Source organism: Staurois parvus, unplaced genomic scaffold (assembly GCF_062004578.1).
Source record: "Staurois parvus isolate SC_StPar_1 unplaced genomic scaffold, SC_StPar_1.0 ptg000333l, whole genome shotgun sequence".
Lineage (NCBI taxonomy): Eukaryota > Metazoa > Chordata > Amphibia > Anura > Ranidae > Staurois > Staurois parvus.
In genome coordinates, this window is record NW_028318129.1 from 613,387 (window position 1) to 631,155 (window position 17,769).

Sequence of the window (17,769 nt, forward strand, 5' to 3'; positions counted from 1 at the left end):
CGTAATTTATGTGGCTCTCATCACCCACTGTGTTTGGCAGGCCACACCGCACAATGATGAAAGTGGCTTTTCTCTCCCTGCACACAGTAGCTAACACAAGTCAAAACAAAAAGAGGGGTTCTTGGATGTTACTTAGGGGTCACTGGTTGGGCAGAAACCTGCTAACTGACCTTTAGGAAATTTGTGTAAAGAAAAAACTTTCCTAATACACACAGAAAAAAAAAACTCTTTTCAACCTGAAAAACTGTTAAAAAGGACAAAGTGGATCCTTATGAAAAACACGGGACGTTTCACAGTAAAACAATTACACCGAGGTAAACCGAAAAACTGCGCCAAAAGTAACCTTGTTGCTGACGCAAAAATCACTCCTATCAGCACCGCTAAACGATCCACGTTATACACGCAATCTTTACTGCAACCACCTAGAACCGTTTACACAAAAAGTCTGCTGGACGTGAAACACGCGACACAGCAGGTTAAAACAAACCCGCTTTACAATAAGGAACTACTTTTAACAGGAAAAACACAAGAAAAACATAATCACTATACAAGAAATCTATGTGCAAAAACCCAGACTACACCGCGCTCAATAAATGTGGAACACGTGAGGGAAAACTCGCTTAATACACTTTAAATTGGCTGGCAATACGCAAATTTAAAGCTAAAAGCAAACAAATGAAACTGTAAAAAATTTGGATTAAAAACACAATATGGGTCAAATGCATATAGGAAACTTCATGCACATTGCATAGAGATTACTGCACATTTGGTAGCCAACGAAATGGCCACCAAACAAAAGGAGTCCATGTGGTTTAGTCAAGAAAATGACCCCCCACAGAGGAGCACATGGCAGATACTAGAATGACCCCCCACAGGGAAGCACATGGTAACACTAGAATGGCCCCCCACAGGGAAGCACACGGCAGCCTCTAGCCTCAAAATTGCCTCTTACATAAAACAGACGTTTGGACAGAACATACACTGGACAATTACACAACAATATGAAGTACACATACAACACAATTTGGGCACAATCACAGAACGGACATAAAACACCAACATATCACACTAACATGCACATGTAACAGAAAGGACCCCCTGCTGCATGCTTGCTGGGAGCAGTAGTTCCACAAAACATTGTACACAGATCTTACAACAGTTAACAATTAACCTAAGCCTTTCAGCACTGTAATAATTACCTCACGTGGAGGGGGGTAAAGCAATCACCACAGTACCTACAGCCCACAAATACTTACCTAACACTATGCAACAACTTTTACCCACTAAAACATATACCCGTTTAATTTTTGGTTGGAAGATTTTTAAACTTGACCAAATCCAGCCAACCAAACCCACCCCTCTGCTGCTCTCCGCAGAGACAAACCCTCGTCTTTCACCCACAAATCAAGAGTTTAGGACAAAAAACGAGGTCCTTGTTAAGCGGTATTTCTTGTTAGCTAACAGAGAGCGAAATCAGCCACACGAACACGCAAAAAGCGATCCTCTTAATGGCAGAGAGACCTGAAATGTGCCGGCATACTTTTTGCTAGTTCATGATGGCTCATTCCCCCCTCGTTCTTGGTTAGCTACGCAAGAATACGCGTTAGTATCCACCAGGCTCGCCAAACTGTCTTGGAAATTCGCTTTAACGAATTTCTCCTTACCGTGAGTACTCGCAGTTGGATGCGCAGAAATCCCCCATAAAGCTGTGCGAATCTCGCTTACCACGACTGCAGCCAAACTACACGATTCCTGCCCATCCAAATACTTTGGTCCTGTTGAATTTGTGGGTGATTGGAGCTCCGCTACCCTAGAATGATCACACGACACTCTAAGGCTGGTGTTGCAATCCACATAAGGGCTGATTTTAGGCTCAGCTCTCTGTTTTATTAAGAATACACACATGCCCCCCACATGAATAAAGTCAATCCCTCCCACCGAACAATGCAATGGGGAGTACCTATACAGAGGATATACATTCCAATTGGAGCATAGCCTTTGCTATTATCTATCACTGGTCCTCCCCCATGAACCTTCTGAGGTCAGCAGACTTCCTCCCCTTCCCCCCTATGAGCCATCTGAGGTCATATTTCCTGTCCTACTAGCTTCTATTGGTATGTAAAATTCTCTGCACAAGGACTCCCTAAAAATATCAGTCTGTACCTGGATGGGCCCGATACGATCTTTATTAAAACACATCCATCCGAGATACAGTTCAGATTAGTAATGGGTTGTAAGATATGCACAAGCCTACACGTGGAGTTCACACCGCTTGCGCATTGCGTTATGAAGCCCACGTGGTACCATGCTGCTGATATGTGGATACAGGCCCACGGTCTACTGACAGCAGCATTCGCATGGAATGCCGTGGTGGTATACACGCCGGTCTATAAGCGCAGATCTGCCATCTCATCCATTACCAAGCCGAGTACTGTAATACATACATTGTACATGCGCATGGCCCAATTGCAGCCTTCAGAGCTTTAATTAAGCCACACGAGAGACATATGAATAACACGAATACATGACACATTTAAAGTTCGACCAACAATACAAAATTTCCATGACACTTTTCACCCACCGGCACAACTGACACACACCGCCCCGTCTCTCCTCTCTCACTCACTCTCCTCAAACCCCTGCCTCCCTCCCTCCCGCTGCTTTGCTCCCTCTTTAACCTCTTCCTGACCGCACCTCCTCACGCACAAGCACACCACACCAGCCTGGCCTCAACCGCTCCTCCTTCTCCTTCCCGCCTTCCCCTGGCCTGACTTCAAGCCTTTGGCTCGCAGGGCTGAGCAGCACACCAGCCGCAGGGAGCAAGCTTTGGACACAGCAGCCGCAAAGCGCACCGCAAAGCAAGGGGCCAAGCTCGCTTGCCAGCCAGACCTCTCGGGGCGCCGCACAGCGCTCCCGCCTCCCTGCCCCTGACCCAAACCAAGGCTAGGGACCCTGCTGGCACCGGGGCCTACAAACGCCAGTTCCTTGCGCTCCGGCCCTCGCTCTTTTTCACCGCCCCAGTGGCCGGCTCCCCCTTGCGCACACCACAGGGCCCTGACGCTCAGGCCCCTGCCTCCAGCAGCGGGCCCAGCGCTCTAACCGCCTCAGGGAGCAGGTATCGTGGCCTTCGGCGGCTCTGTTGCTTCTGGCTGGCTTGGGGGGCCGGCGCGCGTGCCTTCCCCGCTGCTGTCCCCCGGCCTGGGGAGCGCAGCGGAATGTGTCGGCGCAAGGCGACTGGAGAGCAGGCGTGAGAGCGCCAAAGCGGCTGAGGAGAGCGCTGGCAAAGGGCTGGGCCGTGGAGCCTAAGCGGGATGCAGGACGGGGCTAGCTGGCTGGGGGGTGGCGTCTGAGCGTTGCTCCGCTGCCGGAGGGGACTGGATGCGTGGCCAGCTCCTGAGGGACACAGAGAAGAAAGCCAGCGTGTTTTGAAAAGAGCGGGCCGCAAAAGGGAAGCGGGCTCACAAAAGCCTAGGCTGGCCTGAGGACTTTGGGGGAGCTACAGTGAAGGAAAGGAGTATTTCACCCCCTGCTGATTTTGAATCTTTGCCCGCTCACAAACAAATGATCGATCGGTCTAAAAATCCAATGCTAGGTGTATTGACTGAGAGACAGACTAGCAAGAAAACATTCAAAAGCACTGCATGTCTAACCAATGATGCGCTGATTCGCATGTTCCTGAGGGAAAGAAGTATTCCATCCCCTATCATTCAGCAGCATTTCTGGCTCCCAGGTGTCTTTCACACAGGTAACAAGCTGAGATTAGAAGCAGCCTCTTAAAGGGAGAGATGCTAATCTCATTTTCTTACCTGTATAAAAGACACCTGTCCACAGGAGCAATCAAACCATCAGATTCCAAACCCTCCACCACGGCAAAGACCAAAGAGCTGTCCAGGGATGTCAGCAACAGGATCGAAGACCTACACAAGGCTGGACTGGGCTACCAAACTATGGCCAAGCAGCTTAGTGAGAAGGTGACAACAGTCGGTGCAATCATTCGCAAATGGAAGAAACACAAAGCAACTGTCAGTCTCCCTAGGACCGGTGCACCGAGCAAGATCTCCCCTCGTGGAGTGTCAATGATCATGACAACAGTGAGGCATCATCCCAGAACTACGAGTGAGGATCTTGTCAATGATCTCCGGCCAGCTGGGACCGCAGTCACCAAGAGAACAATGGGTTACACACTACGCCGACGAGGATTGAAATCCCGCAGTGCCCACAAGGTCCCTCTGCTCAAGAGAGCACATGTCCAGGCCCGTCTGAAGTTTGCCACTGAACATCTGAATGAGGCAGAGCAGGACTGGTTGAAAGTGTCCTGGTCAGATGAGACCACCAAAATGGAGCTCTTTGGCATCAACTCAACTCGCCGCGTTTGGAGGAGGAGGAGGAGGACGAGGAATGCTGCCTATGACCCCAAGAACACCATCCCAACTGTCAAACATGGCGGTGGAAATATGCTGCTTTGGGGGTGTTTTTCTGCTAAGGGGACAGGACAACTGCACCGCATCAAGGGGACCATGGACGGGGCAACGGAGCGGCAAATCTTGGGCGAGAACCTTCTCCCCTCAGCCAGGGCATTGAAAATGAATGGCGGGTGGCTGTTCCAGCATGACAAGGAGCCAAAACACGCGGCCAAGGCAACAAAGCAGCGGCTGGAGAAGAAGCACGTTAAGCTCCTGGAGTGGCCTAGCCAGTCTCCAGACCTTCATCCGGCTGACAATATCTCTGTGGAGGGAGCTGAAAGTTGGAGTTGCCAAATGTCAGCCGCCAAACCTTCATGATTTGGAGAGGATCTGCCAAGAGGAGTGGGCCAAAATCCCTCCTGAGATGTGTGCAAAGCTGGTGGCCAACTCCAGGTAACGCCTGACCTCTGGGATTGCCAAGAAGGGATTTGCCAGCAAGCACTAGGCCCTGTTTGGTGAAGGGGGTGAGATACCTGTGTTCCCTGGTGAAGCTGCAAATGAGCGCCTGATTTGTTAGCCATGCATTTCTTGTGAGTTTTTTCTTGCTCTTCTGTCTGTGAGTGTTCCGATGCAGCAGCTAGCATTGTATTTTGAGAGGGCTGATTTGTTTGTGAGTGGGCCGAGCTGGCAAACGAGCAGGGGATGAAAAGGTTGTTTGCTTGAGTGCAGGTGTGCAGCAGGAGGGCTTGGAGAGCGGGGAGGTAAAAGCGAATGTGAAAGAGCCATGGAGGAGAGTGACCCCTGCTGGAGGAAAAGCAAAAGCCTACAGCACCTGGTATTCCCAGGCGGTCTCCCATCCAAGTACTAACCAGGCCCGACCCTGCTTAGCTTCCGAGATCAGACGAGATCGGGCGCGTTCAGGGTGGTGTGGCCGTAGGCAGTACTCAGGCTCTCCTTCAAGCCTCTTCTACTTGTCACGGGCAGCCTGGCCTCCGCCTTTCCTCGGCTCTACTACCCAGGACAAGCCGCCTGCTGCTAATGCTGTTTCCTTTTCACCCACCGGCACAACTGACACACACCGCCCCGTCTCTCCTCTCTCACTCACTCTCCTCAAACCCCTGCCTCCCTCCCGCTGCTTTGCTCCCTCTTTAACCTCTTCCTGACCGCACCTCCTCAGGCACAAGCACACCACACCAGCCTGGCCTCAACCGCTCCTCCTTCTCCTTCCCGCCTTCCCCTGGCCTGACTTCAAGCCTTTGGCTCGCAGGGCTGAGCAGCACACCAGCCGCAGGGAGCAAGCTTTGGACACAGCATCCGCAAAGCGCACCGCAAAGCAAGGGGCCAAGCTCGCTTGCCAGCCAGACCTCTCGGGGCGCCGCACAGCGCTCCCGCCTCCCTGCCCCTGACCCAAACCAAGGCTAGGGACCCTGCTGGCACCGGGGCCTACAAACGCCAGTTCCTTGCGCTCCGGCCCTCGCTCTTTTTCACCGCCCCAGTGGCCGGCTCCCCCTTGCGCACACCACAGGGCCCTGACGCTCAGGCCCCTGCCTCCAGCAGCGGGCCCAGCGCTCTAACCGCCTCAGGGCGCAGGTATCGTGGCCTTCGGCGGCTCTGTTGCTTCTGGCTGGCTTGGGGGGCCGGCGCGCTTGCCTTCCCCGCTGCTGTCCCCCGGCCTGGGGAGCGCAGCGGAATGTGTCGGCGCAAGGCGACTGGAGAGCAGGCGTGAGAGCGCCAAAGCGGCTGAGGAGAGCGCTGGCAAAGGGCTGGGCAATGGAGCCTAAGCGGGATGCAGGACGGGGCTAGCTGGCTGGGGGGTGGCGTCTGAGCGTTGCTCCGCTGCCGGAGGGGACTGGATGCGTGGCCAGCTCCTGAGGGACACAGAGAAGAAAGCCAGCGTGTTTTGAAAAGAGCGGGCCGCAAAAGGGAAGCGGGCTCACAAAAGCCTAGGCTGGCCTGAGGACTTTGGGGGAGCTACAGTGAAGGAAAGGAGTATTTCACCCCCTGCTGATTTTGAATCTTTGCCCGCTCACAAACAAATGATCGATCGGTCTAAAAATCCAATGCTAGGTGTATTGACTGAGAGACAGACTAGCAAGAAAACATTCAAAAGCACTGCATGTCTAACCAATGATGCGCTGATTCGCATGTTCCTGAGGGAAATAAGTATTCCATCCCCTATCATTCAGCAGCATTTCTGGCTCCCAGGTGTCTTTCACACAGGTAACAAGCTGAGATTAGAAGCAGCCTCTTAAAGGGAGAGATGCTAATCTCATTTTCTTACCTGTATAAAAGACACCTGTCCACAGGAGCAATCAAACCATCAGATTCCAAACCCTCCACCACGGCAAAGACCAAAGAGCTGTCCAGGGATGTCAGCAACAGGATCGAAGACCTACACAAGGCTGGACTGGGCTACCAAACTATGGCCAAGCAGCTTAGTGAGAAGGTGACAACAGTCGGTGCAATCATTCGCAAATGGAAGAAACACAAAGCAACTGTCAGTCTCCCTAGGACCGGTGCACCGAGCAAGATCTCCCCTCGTGGAGTGTCAATGATCATGACAACAGTGAGGCATCATCCCAGAACTACGAGTGAGGATCTTGTCAATGATCTCCGGCCAGCTGGGACCGCAGTCACCAAGAGAACAATGGGTAACACACTACGCCGACGAGGATTGAAATCCCGCAGTGCCCACAAGGTCACTCTGCTCAAGAGAGCACATGTCCAGGCCCGTCTGAAGTTTGCCACTGAACATCTGAATGAGGCAGAGCAGGACTGGTTGAAAGTGTCCTGGTCAGATGAGACCACCAAAATGGAGCTCTTTGGCATCAACTCAACTCGCCGCGTTTGGAGGAGGAGGAGGAGGACGAGGAATGCTGCCTATGACCCCAAGAACACCATCCCAACTGTCAAACATGGCGGTGGAAATATGCTGCTTTGGGGGTGTTTTTCTGCTAAGGGGACAGGACAACTGCACCGCATCAAGGGGACCATGGACGGGGCAACAGAGCGGCAAATCTTGGGCGAGAACCTTCTCCCCTCAGCCAGGGCATTGAAAATGAATGGCGGGTGGCTGTTCCAGCATGACAAGGAGCCAAAACACGCGGCCAAGGCAACAAAGCAGCGGCTGGAGAAGAAGCACGTTAAGCTCCTGGAGTGGCCTAGCCAGTCTCCAGACCTTCATCCGGCTGACAATATCTCTGTGGAGGGAGCTGAAAGTTGGAGTTGCCAAACGTCAGCCGCCAAACCTTCATGATTTGGAGAGGATCTGCCAAGAGGAGTGGGCCAAAATCCCTCCTGAGATGTGTGCAAAGCTGGTGGCCAACTCCAGGTAACGCCTGACCTCTGGGATTGCCAAGAAGGGATTTGCCAGCAAGCACTAAGCCCTGTTTGGTGAAGGGGGTGAGATACCTGTGTTCCCTGGTGAAGCTGCAAATGAGCGCCTGATTTGTTAGCCATGCATTTCTTGTGAGTTTTTTCTTGCTCTTCTGTCTGTGAGTGTTCCGATGCAGCAGCTAGCATTGTATTTTGAGAGGGCTGATTTGTTTGTGAGTGGGCCGAGCTGGCAAACGAGCAGGGGATGAAAAGGTTGTTTGCTTGAGTGCAGGTGTGCAGCAGGAGGGCTTGGAGAGCGGGGAGGTAAAAGCGAATGTGAAAGAGCCATGGAGGAGGAGAGTGACCCCTGCTGGAGGAAAAGCAAAAGCCTACAGCACCTGGTATTCCCAGGCGGTCTCCCATCCAAGTACTAACCAGGCCCGACCCTGCTTAGCTTCCGAGATCGGGCGCGTTCAGGGTGGTGTGGCCATAGGCAGTACTCAGGCTCTCCTTCAAGCCTCTTCTACTTGTCACGGGCAGCCTGGCCTCCGCCTTTCCTCGGCTCTACTACCCAGGACAAGCCGCCTGCTGCTACTGCTGTTTCCTTTTCACCCACCGGCACAACTGACACACACCGCCCCGTCTCTCCTCTCTCACTCACTCTCCTCAAACCCCTGCCTCCCTCCCGCTGCTTTGCTCCCTCTTTAACCTCTTCCTGACCGCACCTCCTCACGCACAAGCACACCACACCAGCCTGGCCTCAACCGCTCCTCCTTCTCCTTCCCGCCTTCCCCTGGCCTGACTTCAAGCCTTTGGCTCGCAGGGCTGAGCAGCACACCAGCCGCAGGGAGCAAGCTTTGGACACAGCAGCCGCAAAGCGCACCGCAAAGCAAGGGGCCAAGCTCGCTTGCCAGCCAGACCTCTCGGGGCGCCGCACAGCGCTCCCGCCTCCCTGCCCCTGACCCAAACCAAGGCTAGGGACCCTGCTGGCACCGGGGCCTACAAACGCCAGTTCCTTGCGCTCCGGCCCTCGCTCTTTTTCACCGCCCCAGTGGCCGGCTCCCCCTTGCGCACACCACAGGGCCCTGACGCTCAGGCCCCTGCCTCCAGCAGCGGGCCCAGCGCTCTAACCGCCTCAGGGCGCAGGTATCGTGGCCTTCGGCGGCTCTGTTGCTTCTGGCTGGCTTGGGGGGCCGGCGCGCGTGCCTTCCCCGCTGCTGTCCCCCGGCCTGGGGAGCGCAGCGGAATGTGTCGGCGCAAGGCGACTGGAGAGCAGGCGTGAGAGCGCCAAAGCGGCTGAGGAGAGCGCTGGCAAAGGGCTGGGCCGTGGAGCCTAAGCGGGATGCAGGACGGGGCTAGCTGGCTGGGGGGTGGCGTCTGAGCGTTGCTCCGCTGACGGAGGGGGCTGGATGCGTGGCCAGCTCCTGAGGGACACAGAGAAGAAAGCCAGCGTGTTTTGAAAAGAGCGGGCCGCAAAAGGGAAGCGGGCTCACAAAAGCCTAGGCTGGCCTGAGGACTTTGGGGGAGCTACAGTGAAGGAAAGGAGTATTTCACCCCCTGCTGATTTTGAATCTTTGCCCGCTCACAAACAAATGATCGATCGGTCTAAAAATCCAATGCTAGGTGTATTGACTGAGAGACAGACTAGCAAGAAAACATTCAAAAGCACTGCATGTCTAACCAATGATGCGCTGATTCGCATGTTCCTGAGGGAAAGAAGTATTCCATCCCCTATCATTCAGCAGCATTTCTGGCTCCCAGGTGTCTTTCACACAGGTAACAAGCTGAGATTAGAAGCAGCCTCTTAAAGGGAGAGATGCTAATCTCATTTTCTTACCTGTATAAAAGACACCTGTCCACAGGAGCAATCAAACCATCAGATTCCAAACCCTCCACCACGGCAAAGACCAAAGAGCTGTCCAGGGATGTCAGCAACAGGATCGAAGACCTACACAAGGCTGGACTGGGCTACCAAACTATGGCCAAGCAGCTTAGTGAGAAGGTGACAACAGTCGGTGCAATCATTCGCAAATGGAAGAAACACAAAGCAACTGTCAGTCTCCCTAGGACCGGTGCACCGAGCAAGATCTCCCCTCGTGGAGTGTCAATGATCATGACAACAGTGAGGCATCACCCCAGAACTACGAGTGAGGATCTTGTCAATGATCTCCGGCCAGCTGGGACCGCAGTCACCAAGAGAACAATGGGTAACACACTACGCCGACGAGGATTGAAATCCCGCAGTGCCCGCAAGGTCCCTCTGCTCAAGAGAGCACATGTCCAGGCCCGTCTGAAGTTTGCCACTGAACATCTGAATGAGGCAGAGCAGGACTGGTTGAAAGTGTCCTGGTCAGATGAGACCACCAAAATGGAGCTCTTTGGCATCAACTCAACTCGCCGCGTTTGGAGGAGGAGGAGGAGGACGAGGAATGCTGCCTATGACCCCAAGAACACCATCCCAACTGTCAAACATGGCGGTGGAAATATGCTGCTTTGGGGGTGTTTTTCTGCTAAGGGGACAGGACAACTGCACCGCATCAAGGGGACCATGGACGGGGCAACGGAGCGGCAAATCTTGGGCGAGAACCTTCTCCCCTCAGCCAGGGCATTGAAAATGAATGGCGGGTGGCTGTTCCAGCATGACAAGGAGCCAAAACACGCGGCCAAGGCAACAAAGCAGCGGCTGGAGAAGAAGCACGTTAAGCTCCTGGAGTGGCCTAGCCAGTCTCCAGACCTTCATCCGGCTGACAATATCTCTGTGGAGGGAGCTGAAAGTTGGAGTTGCCAAACGTCAGCCGCCAAACCTTCATGATTTGGAGAGGATCTGCCAAGAGGAGTGGGCCAAAATCCCTCCTGAGATGTGTGCAAAGCTGGTGGCCAACTCCAGGTAACGCCTGACCTCTGGGATTGCCAAGAAGGGATTTGCCAGCAAGCACTAGGCCCTGTTTGGTGAAGGGGGTGAGATACCTGTGTTCCCTGGTGAAGCTGCAAATGAGCGCCTGATTTGTTAGCCATGCATTTCTTGTGAGTTTTTTCTTGCTCTTCTGTCTGTGAGTGTTCCGATGCAGCAGCTAGCATTGTATTTTGAGAGGGCTGATTTGTTTGTGAGTGGGCCGAGCTGGCAAACGAGCAGGGGATGAAAAGGTTGTTTGCTTGAGTGCAGGTGTGCAGCAGGAGGGCTTGGAGAGCGGGGAGGTAAAAGCGAATGTGAAAGAGCCATGGAGGAAGAGAGTGACCCCTGCTGGAGGAAAAGCAAAAGCCTACAGCACCTGGTATTCCCAGGCGGTCTCCCATCCAAGTACTAACCAGGCCCGACCCTGCTTAGCTTCCGAGATCAGACGAGATCGGGCGCGTTCAGGGTGGTGTGGCCGTAGGCAGTACTCAGGCTCTCCTTCAAGCCTCTTCTACTTGTCACGGGCAGCCTGGCCTCCGCCTTTCCTCGGCTCTACTACCCAGGACAAGCCGCCTGCTGCTAATGCTGTTTCCTTTTCACCCACCGGCACAACTGACACACACCGCCCCGTCTCTCCTCTCTCACTCACTCTCCTCAAACCCCTGCCTCCCTCCCGCTGCTTTGCTCCCTCTTTAACCTCTTCCTGACCGCACCTCCTCACGCACAAGCACACCACACCAGCCTGGCTTCAACCGCTCCTCCTTCTCCTTCCCGCCTTCCCCTGGCCTGACTTCAAGCCTTTGGCTCGCAGGGCTGAGCAGCACACCAGCCGCAGGGAGCAAGCTTTGGACACAGCATCCGCAAAACGCACCGCAAAGCAAGGGGCCAAGCTCGCTTGCCAGCCAGACCTCTCGGGGCGCCGCACAGCGCTCCCGCCTCCCTGCCCCTGACCCAAACCAAGGCTAGGGACCCTGCTGGCACCGGGGCCTACAAACGCCAGTTCCTTGCGCTCCGGCCCTCGCTCTTTTTCACCGCCCCAGTGGCCGGCTCCCCCTTGCGCACACCACAGGGCCCTGACGCTCAGGCCCCTGCCTCCAGCAGCGGGCCCAGCGCTCTAACCGCCTCAGGGCGCAGGTATCGTGGCCTTCGGCGGCTCTGTTGCTTCTGGCTGGCTTGGGGGGCCGGCGCGCTTGCCTTCCCCGCTGCTGTCCCCCGGCCTGGGGAGCGCAGCGGAATGTGTCGGCGCAAGGCGACTGGAGAGCAGGCGTGAGAGCGCCAAAGCGGCTGAGGAGAGCGCTGGCAAAGGGCTGGGCCGTGGAGCCTAAGCGGGATGCAGGACGGGGCTAGCTGGCTGGGGGGTGGCGTCTGAGCGTTGCTCCGCTGCCGGAGGGGACTGGATGCGTGGCCAGCTCCTGAGGGACACAGAGAAGAAAGCCAGCGTGTTTTGAAAAGAGCGGGCCGCAAAAGGGAAGCGGGCTCACAAAAGCCTAGGCTGGCCTGAGGACTTTGGGGGAGCTACAGTGAAGGAAAGGAGTATTTCACCCCCTGCTGATTTTGAATCTTTGCCCGCTCACAAACAAATGATCGATCGGTCTAAAAATCCAATGCTAGGTGTATTGACTGAGAGACAGACTAGCAAGAAAACATTCAAAAGCACTGCATGTCTAACCAATGATGCGCTGATTCGCATGTTCCTGAGGGAAAGAAATATTCCATCCCCTATCATTCAGCAGCATTTCTGGCTCCCAGGTGTCTTTCACACAGGTAACAAGCTGAGATTAGAAGCAGCCTCTTAAAGGGAGAGATGCTAATCTCATTTTCTTACCTGTATAAAAGACACCTGTCCACAGGAGCAATCAAACCATCAGATTCCAAACCCTCCACCACGGCAAAGACCAAAGAGCTGTCCAGGGATGTCAGCAACAGGATCGAAGACCTACACAAGGCTGGACTGGGCTACCAAACTATGGCCAAGCAGCTTAGTGAGAAGGTGACAACAGTCGGTGCAATCATTCGCAAATGGAAGAAACACAAAGCAACTGTCAGTCTCCCTAGGACCGGTGCACCGAGCAAGATCTCCCCTCGTGGAGTGTCAATGATCATGACAACAGTGAGGCATCATCCCAGAACTACGAGTGAGGATCTTGTCAATGATCTCCGGCCAGCTGGGACCGCAGTCACCAAGAGAACAATGGGTAACACACTACGCCGACGAGGATTGAAATCCCGCAGTGCCCACAAGGTCACTCTGCTCAAGAGAGCACATGTCCAGGCCCGTCTGAAGTTTGCCACTGAACATCTGAATGAGGCAGAGCAGGACTGGTTGAAAGTGTCCTGGTCAGATGAGACCACCAAAATGGAGCTCTTTGGCATCAACTCAACTCGCCGCGTTTGGAGGAGGAGGAGGAGGACGAGGAATGCTGCCTATGACCCCAAGAACACCATCCCAACTGTCAAACATGGCGGTGGAAATATGCTGCTTTGGGGGTGTTTTTCTGCTAAGGGGACAGGACAACTGCACCGCATCAAGGGGACCATGGACGGGGCAACAGAGCGGCAAATCTTGGGCGAGAACCTTCTCCCCTCAGCCAGGGCATTGAAAATGAATGGCGGGTGGCTGTTCCAGCATGACAAGGAGCCAAAACACGCGGCCAAGGCAACAAAGCAGCGGCTGGAGAAGAAGCACGTTAAGCTCCTGGAGTGGCCTAGCCAGTCTCCAGACCTTCATCCGGCTGACAATATCTCTGTGGAGGGAGCTGAAAGTTGGAGTTGCCAAACGTCAGCCGCCAAACCTTCATGATTTGGAGAGGATCTGCCAAGAGGAGTGGGCCAAAATCCCTCCTGAGATGTGTGCAAAGCTGGTGGCCAACTCCAGGTAACGCCTGACCTCTGGGATTGCCAAGAAGGGATTTGCCAGCAAGCACTAAGCCCTGTTTGGTGAAGGGGGTGAGATACCTGTGTTCCCTGGTGAAGCTGCAAATGAGCGCCTGATTTGTTAGCCATGCATTTCTTGTGAGTTTTTTCTTGCTCTTCTGTCTGTGAGTGTTCCGATGCAGCAGCTAGCATTGTATTTTGAGAGGGCTGATTTGTTTGTGAGTGGGCCGAGCTGGCAAACGAGCAGGGGATGAAAAGGTTGTTTGCTTGAGTGCAGGTGTGCAGCAGGAGGGCTTGGAGAGCGGGGAGGTAAAAGCGAATGTGAAAGAGCCATGGAGGAGGAGAGTGACCCCTGCTGGAGGAAAAGCAAAAGCCTACAGCACCTGGTATTCCCAGGCGGTCTCCCATCCAAGTACTAACCAGGCCCGACCCTGCTTAGCTTCCGAGATCAGATGAGATCGGGCGCGTTCAGGGTGGTGTGGCCGTAGGCAGTACTCAGGCTCTCCTTCAAGCCTCTTCTACTTGTCACGGGCAGCCTGGCCTCCGCCTTTCCTCGGCTCTACTACCCAGGACAAGCCGCCTGCTGCTACTGCTGTTTCCTTTTCACCCACCGGCACAACTGACACACACCGCCCCGTCTCTCCTCTCTCACTCACTCTCCTCAAACCCCTGCCTCCCTCCCTCCCGCTGCTTTGCTCCCTCTTTAACCTCTTCCTGACCGCACCTCCTCACGCACAAGCACACCACACCAGCCTGGCCTCAACCGCTCCTCCTTCTCCTTCCCGCCTTCCCCTGGCCTGACTTCAAGCCTTTGGCTCGCAGGGCTGAGCAGCACACCAGCCGCAGGGAGCAAGCTTTGGACACAGCAGCCGCAAAGCGCACCGCAAAGCAAGGGGCCAAGCTCGCTTGCCAGCCAGACCTCTCGGGGCGCCGCACAGCGCTCCCGCCTCCCTGCCCCTGACCCAAACCAAGGCTAGGGACCCTGCTGGCACCGGGGCCTACAAACGCCAGTTCCTTGCGCTCCGGCCCTCGCTCTTTTTCACCGCCCCAGTGGCCGGCTCCCCCTTGCGCACACCACAGGGCCCTGACGCTCAGGCCCCTGCCTCCAGCAGCGGGCCCAGCGCTCTAACCGCCTCAGGGAGCAGGTATCGTGGCCTTCGGCGGCTCTGTTGCTTCTGGCTGGCTTGGGGGGCCGGCGCGCGTGCCTTCCCCGCTGCTGTCCCCCGGCCTGGGGAGCGCAGCGGAATGTGTCGGCGCAAGGCGACTGGAGAGCAGGCGTGAGAGCGCCAAAGCGGCTGAGGAGAGCGCTGGCAAAGGGCTGGGCCGTGGAGCCTAAGCGGGATGCAGGACGGGGCTAGCTGGCTGGGGGGTGGCGTCTGAGCGTTGCTCCGCTGCCGGAGGGGACTGGATGCGTGGCCAGCTCCTGAGCGACACAGAGAAGAAAGCCAGCGTGTTTTGAAAAGAGCGGGCCGCAAAAGGGAAGCGGGCTCACAAAAGCCTAGGCTGGCCTGAGGACTTTGGGGGAGCTACAGTGAAGGAAAGGAGTATTTCACCCCCTGCTGATTTTGAATCTTTGCCCGCTCACAAACAAATGATCGATCGGTCTAAAAATCCAATGCTAGGTGTATTGACTGAGAGACAGACTAGCAAGAAAACATTCAAAAGCACTGCATGTCTAACCAATGATGCACTGATTCGCATGTTCCTGAGGGAAATAAGTATTCCATCCCCTATCATTCAGCAGCATTTCTGGCTCCCAGGTGTCTTTCACACAGGTAACAAGCTGAGATTAGAAGCAGCCTCTTAAAGGGAGAGATGCTAATCTCATTTTCTTACCTGTATAAAAGACACCTGTCCACAGGAGCAATCAAACCATCAGATTCCAAACCCTCCACCACGGCAAAGACCAAAGAGCTGTCCAGGGATGTCAGCAACAGGATCGAAGACCTACACAAGGCTGGACTGGGCTACCAAACTATGGCCAAGCAGCTTAGTGAGAAGGTGACAACAGTCGGTGCAATCATTCGCAAATGGAAGAAACACAAAGCAACTGTCAGTCTCCCTAGGACCGGTGCACCGAGCAAGATCTCCCCTCGTGGAGTGTCAATGATCATGACAACAGTGAGGCATCATCCCAGAACTACGAGTGAGGATCTTGTCAATGATCTCCGGCCAGCTGGGACCGCAGTCACCAAGAGAACAATGGGTAACACACTACGCCGACGAGGATTGAAATCCCGCAGTGCCCGCAAGGTCCCTCTGCTCAAGAGAGCACATGTCCAGGCCCGTCTGAAGTTTGCCACTGAACATCTGAATGAGGCAGAGCAGGACTGGTTGAAAGTGTCCTGGTCAAATGAGACCACCAAAATGGAGCTCTTTGGCATCAACTCAACTCGCCGCGTTTGGAGGAGGAGGAGGAGGACGAGGAATGCTGCCTATGACCCCAAGAACACCATCCCAACTGTCAAACATGGCGGTGGAAATATGCTGCTTTGGGGGTGTTTTTCTGCTAAGGGGACAGGACAACTGCACCGCATCAAGGGGACCATGGACGGGGCAACAGAGCGGCAAATCTTGGGCGAGAACCTTCTCCCCTCAGCCAGGGCATTGAAAATGAATGGCGGGTGGCTGTTCCAGCATGACAAGGAGCCAAAACACGCGGCCAAGGCAACAAAGCAGCGGCTGGAGAAGAAGCACGTTAAGCTCCTGGAGTGGCCTAGCCAGTCTCCAGACCTTCATCCGGCTGACAATATCTCTGTGGAGGGAGCTGAAAGTTGGAGTTGCCAAACGTCAGCCGCCAAACCTTCATGATTTGGAGAGGATCTGCCAAGAGGAGTGGGCCAAAATCCCTCCTGAGATGTGTGCAAAGCTGGTGGCCAACTCCAGGTAACGCCTGACCTCTGGGATTGCCAAGAAGGGATTTGCCAGCAAGCACTAAGCCCTGTTTGGTGAAGGGGGTGAGATACCTGTGTTCCCTGGTGAAGCTGCAAATGAGCGCCTGATTTGTTAGCCATGCATTTCTTGTGAGTTTTTTCTTGCTCTTCTGTCTGTGAGTGTTCCGATGCAGCAGCTAGCATTGTATTTTGAGAGGGCTGATTTGTTTGTGAGTGGGCCGAGCTGGCAAACGAGCAGGGGATGAAAAGGTTGTTTGCTTGAGTGCAGGTGTGCAGCAGGAGGGCTTGGAGAGCGGGGAGGTAAAAGCGAATGTGAAAGAGCCATGGAGGAGGAGAGTGACCCCTGCTGGAGGAAAAGCAAAAGCCTACAGCACCTGGTATTCCCAGGCGGTCTCCCATCCAAGTACTAACCAGGCCCGACCCTGCTTAGCTTCCGAGATCAGACGAGATCGGGCGCGTTCAGGGTGGTGTGGCCGTAGGCAGTACTCAGGCTCTCCTTCAAGCCTCTTCTACTTGTCACGGGCAGCCTGGCCTCCGCCTTTCCTCGGCTCTACTACCCAGGACAAGCCGCCTGCTGCTACTGCTGTTTCCTTTTCACCCACCGGCAAAACTGACACACACCGCCCCGTCTCTCCTCTCTCACTCACTCTCCTCAAACCCCTGCCTCCCTCCCGCTGCTTTGCTCCCTCTTTAACCTCTTCCTGACCGCACCTCCTCACGCACAAGCACACCACACCAGCCTGGCCTCAACCGCTCCTCCTTCTCCTTCCCGCCTTCCCCTGGCCTGACTTCAAGCCTTTGGCTCGCAGGGCTGAGCAGCACACCAGCCGCAGGGAGCAAGCTTTGGACACAGCATCCGCAAAGCGCACCGCAAAGCAAGGGGCCAAGCTCGCTTGCCAGCCACACCTCTCGGGGCGCCGCACAGCGCTCCCGCCTCCCTGCCCCTGACCCAAACCAAGGCTAGGGACCCTGCTGGCACCGGGGCCTACAAACGCCAGTTCCTTGCGCTCCGGCCCTCGCTCTTTTTCACCGCCCCAGTGGCCGGCTCCCCCTTGCGCACACCACAGGGCCCTGACGCTCAGGCCCCTGCCTCCAGCAGCGGGCCCAGCGCTCTAACCGCCTCAGGGCGCAGGTATCGTGGCCTTCGGCGGCTCTGTTGCTTCTGGCTGGCTTGGGGGGCCGGCGCGCTTGCCTTCCCCGCTGCTGTCCCCCGGCCTGGGGAGCGCAGCGGAATGTGTCGGCGCAAGGCGACTGGAGAGCAGGCGTGAGAGCGCCAAAGCGGCTGAGGAGAGCGCTGGCAAAGGGCTGGGCCGTGGAGCCTAAGCGGGATGCAGGACGGGGCTAGCTGGCTGGGGGGTGGCGTCTGAGCGTTGCTCCGCTGCCGGAGGGG

General features: G+C 55.3%; 4 non-coding genes and 1 pseudogene across 4 annotated transcripts; all 5 read right to left on the reverse strand.

The window, feature by feature from the left end:
• Positions 1 to 5,223: 5,223 nt before the first annotated feature.
• Positions 5,224 to 5,342, reverse strand: LOC149457183 (5S ribosomal RNA). The gene has a single exon (XR_016313701.1). It is a non-coding gene; the product is annotated as a 5S ribosomal RNA (ribosomal RNA).
• Positions 5,343 to 8,104: 2,762 nt separating this feature from the next.
• On the reverse strand, positions 8,105 to 8,213 carry LOC149457184 (5S ribosomal RNA; annotated as a pseudogene).
• A 2,762-nt stretch (positions 8,214 to 10,975) lies between these two features.
• LOC149457185 (5S ribosomal RNA) lies at positions 10,976 to 11,094 on the reverse strand. Its single transcript, XR_016313702.1, has one exon. It is a non-coding gene; the product is annotated as a 5S ribosomal RNA (ribosomal RNA).
• A 2,762-nt stretch (positions 11,095 to 13,856) lies between these two features.
• Positions 13,857 to 13,975, reverse strand: LOC149457186 (5S ribosomal RNA). The gene has a single exon (XR_016313716.1). It is a non-coding gene; the product is annotated as a 5S ribosomal RNA (ribosomal RNA).
• A 2,766-nt stretch (positions 13,976 to 16,741) lies between these two features.
• On the reverse strand, positions 16,742 to 16,860 carry LOC149457187 (5S ribosomal RNA). The gene has a single exon (XR_016313703.1). It is a non-coding gene; the product is annotated as a 5S ribosomal RNA (ribosomal RNA).
• Between the last annotated feature and the right edge of the window lie 909 nt (positions 16,861 to 17,769).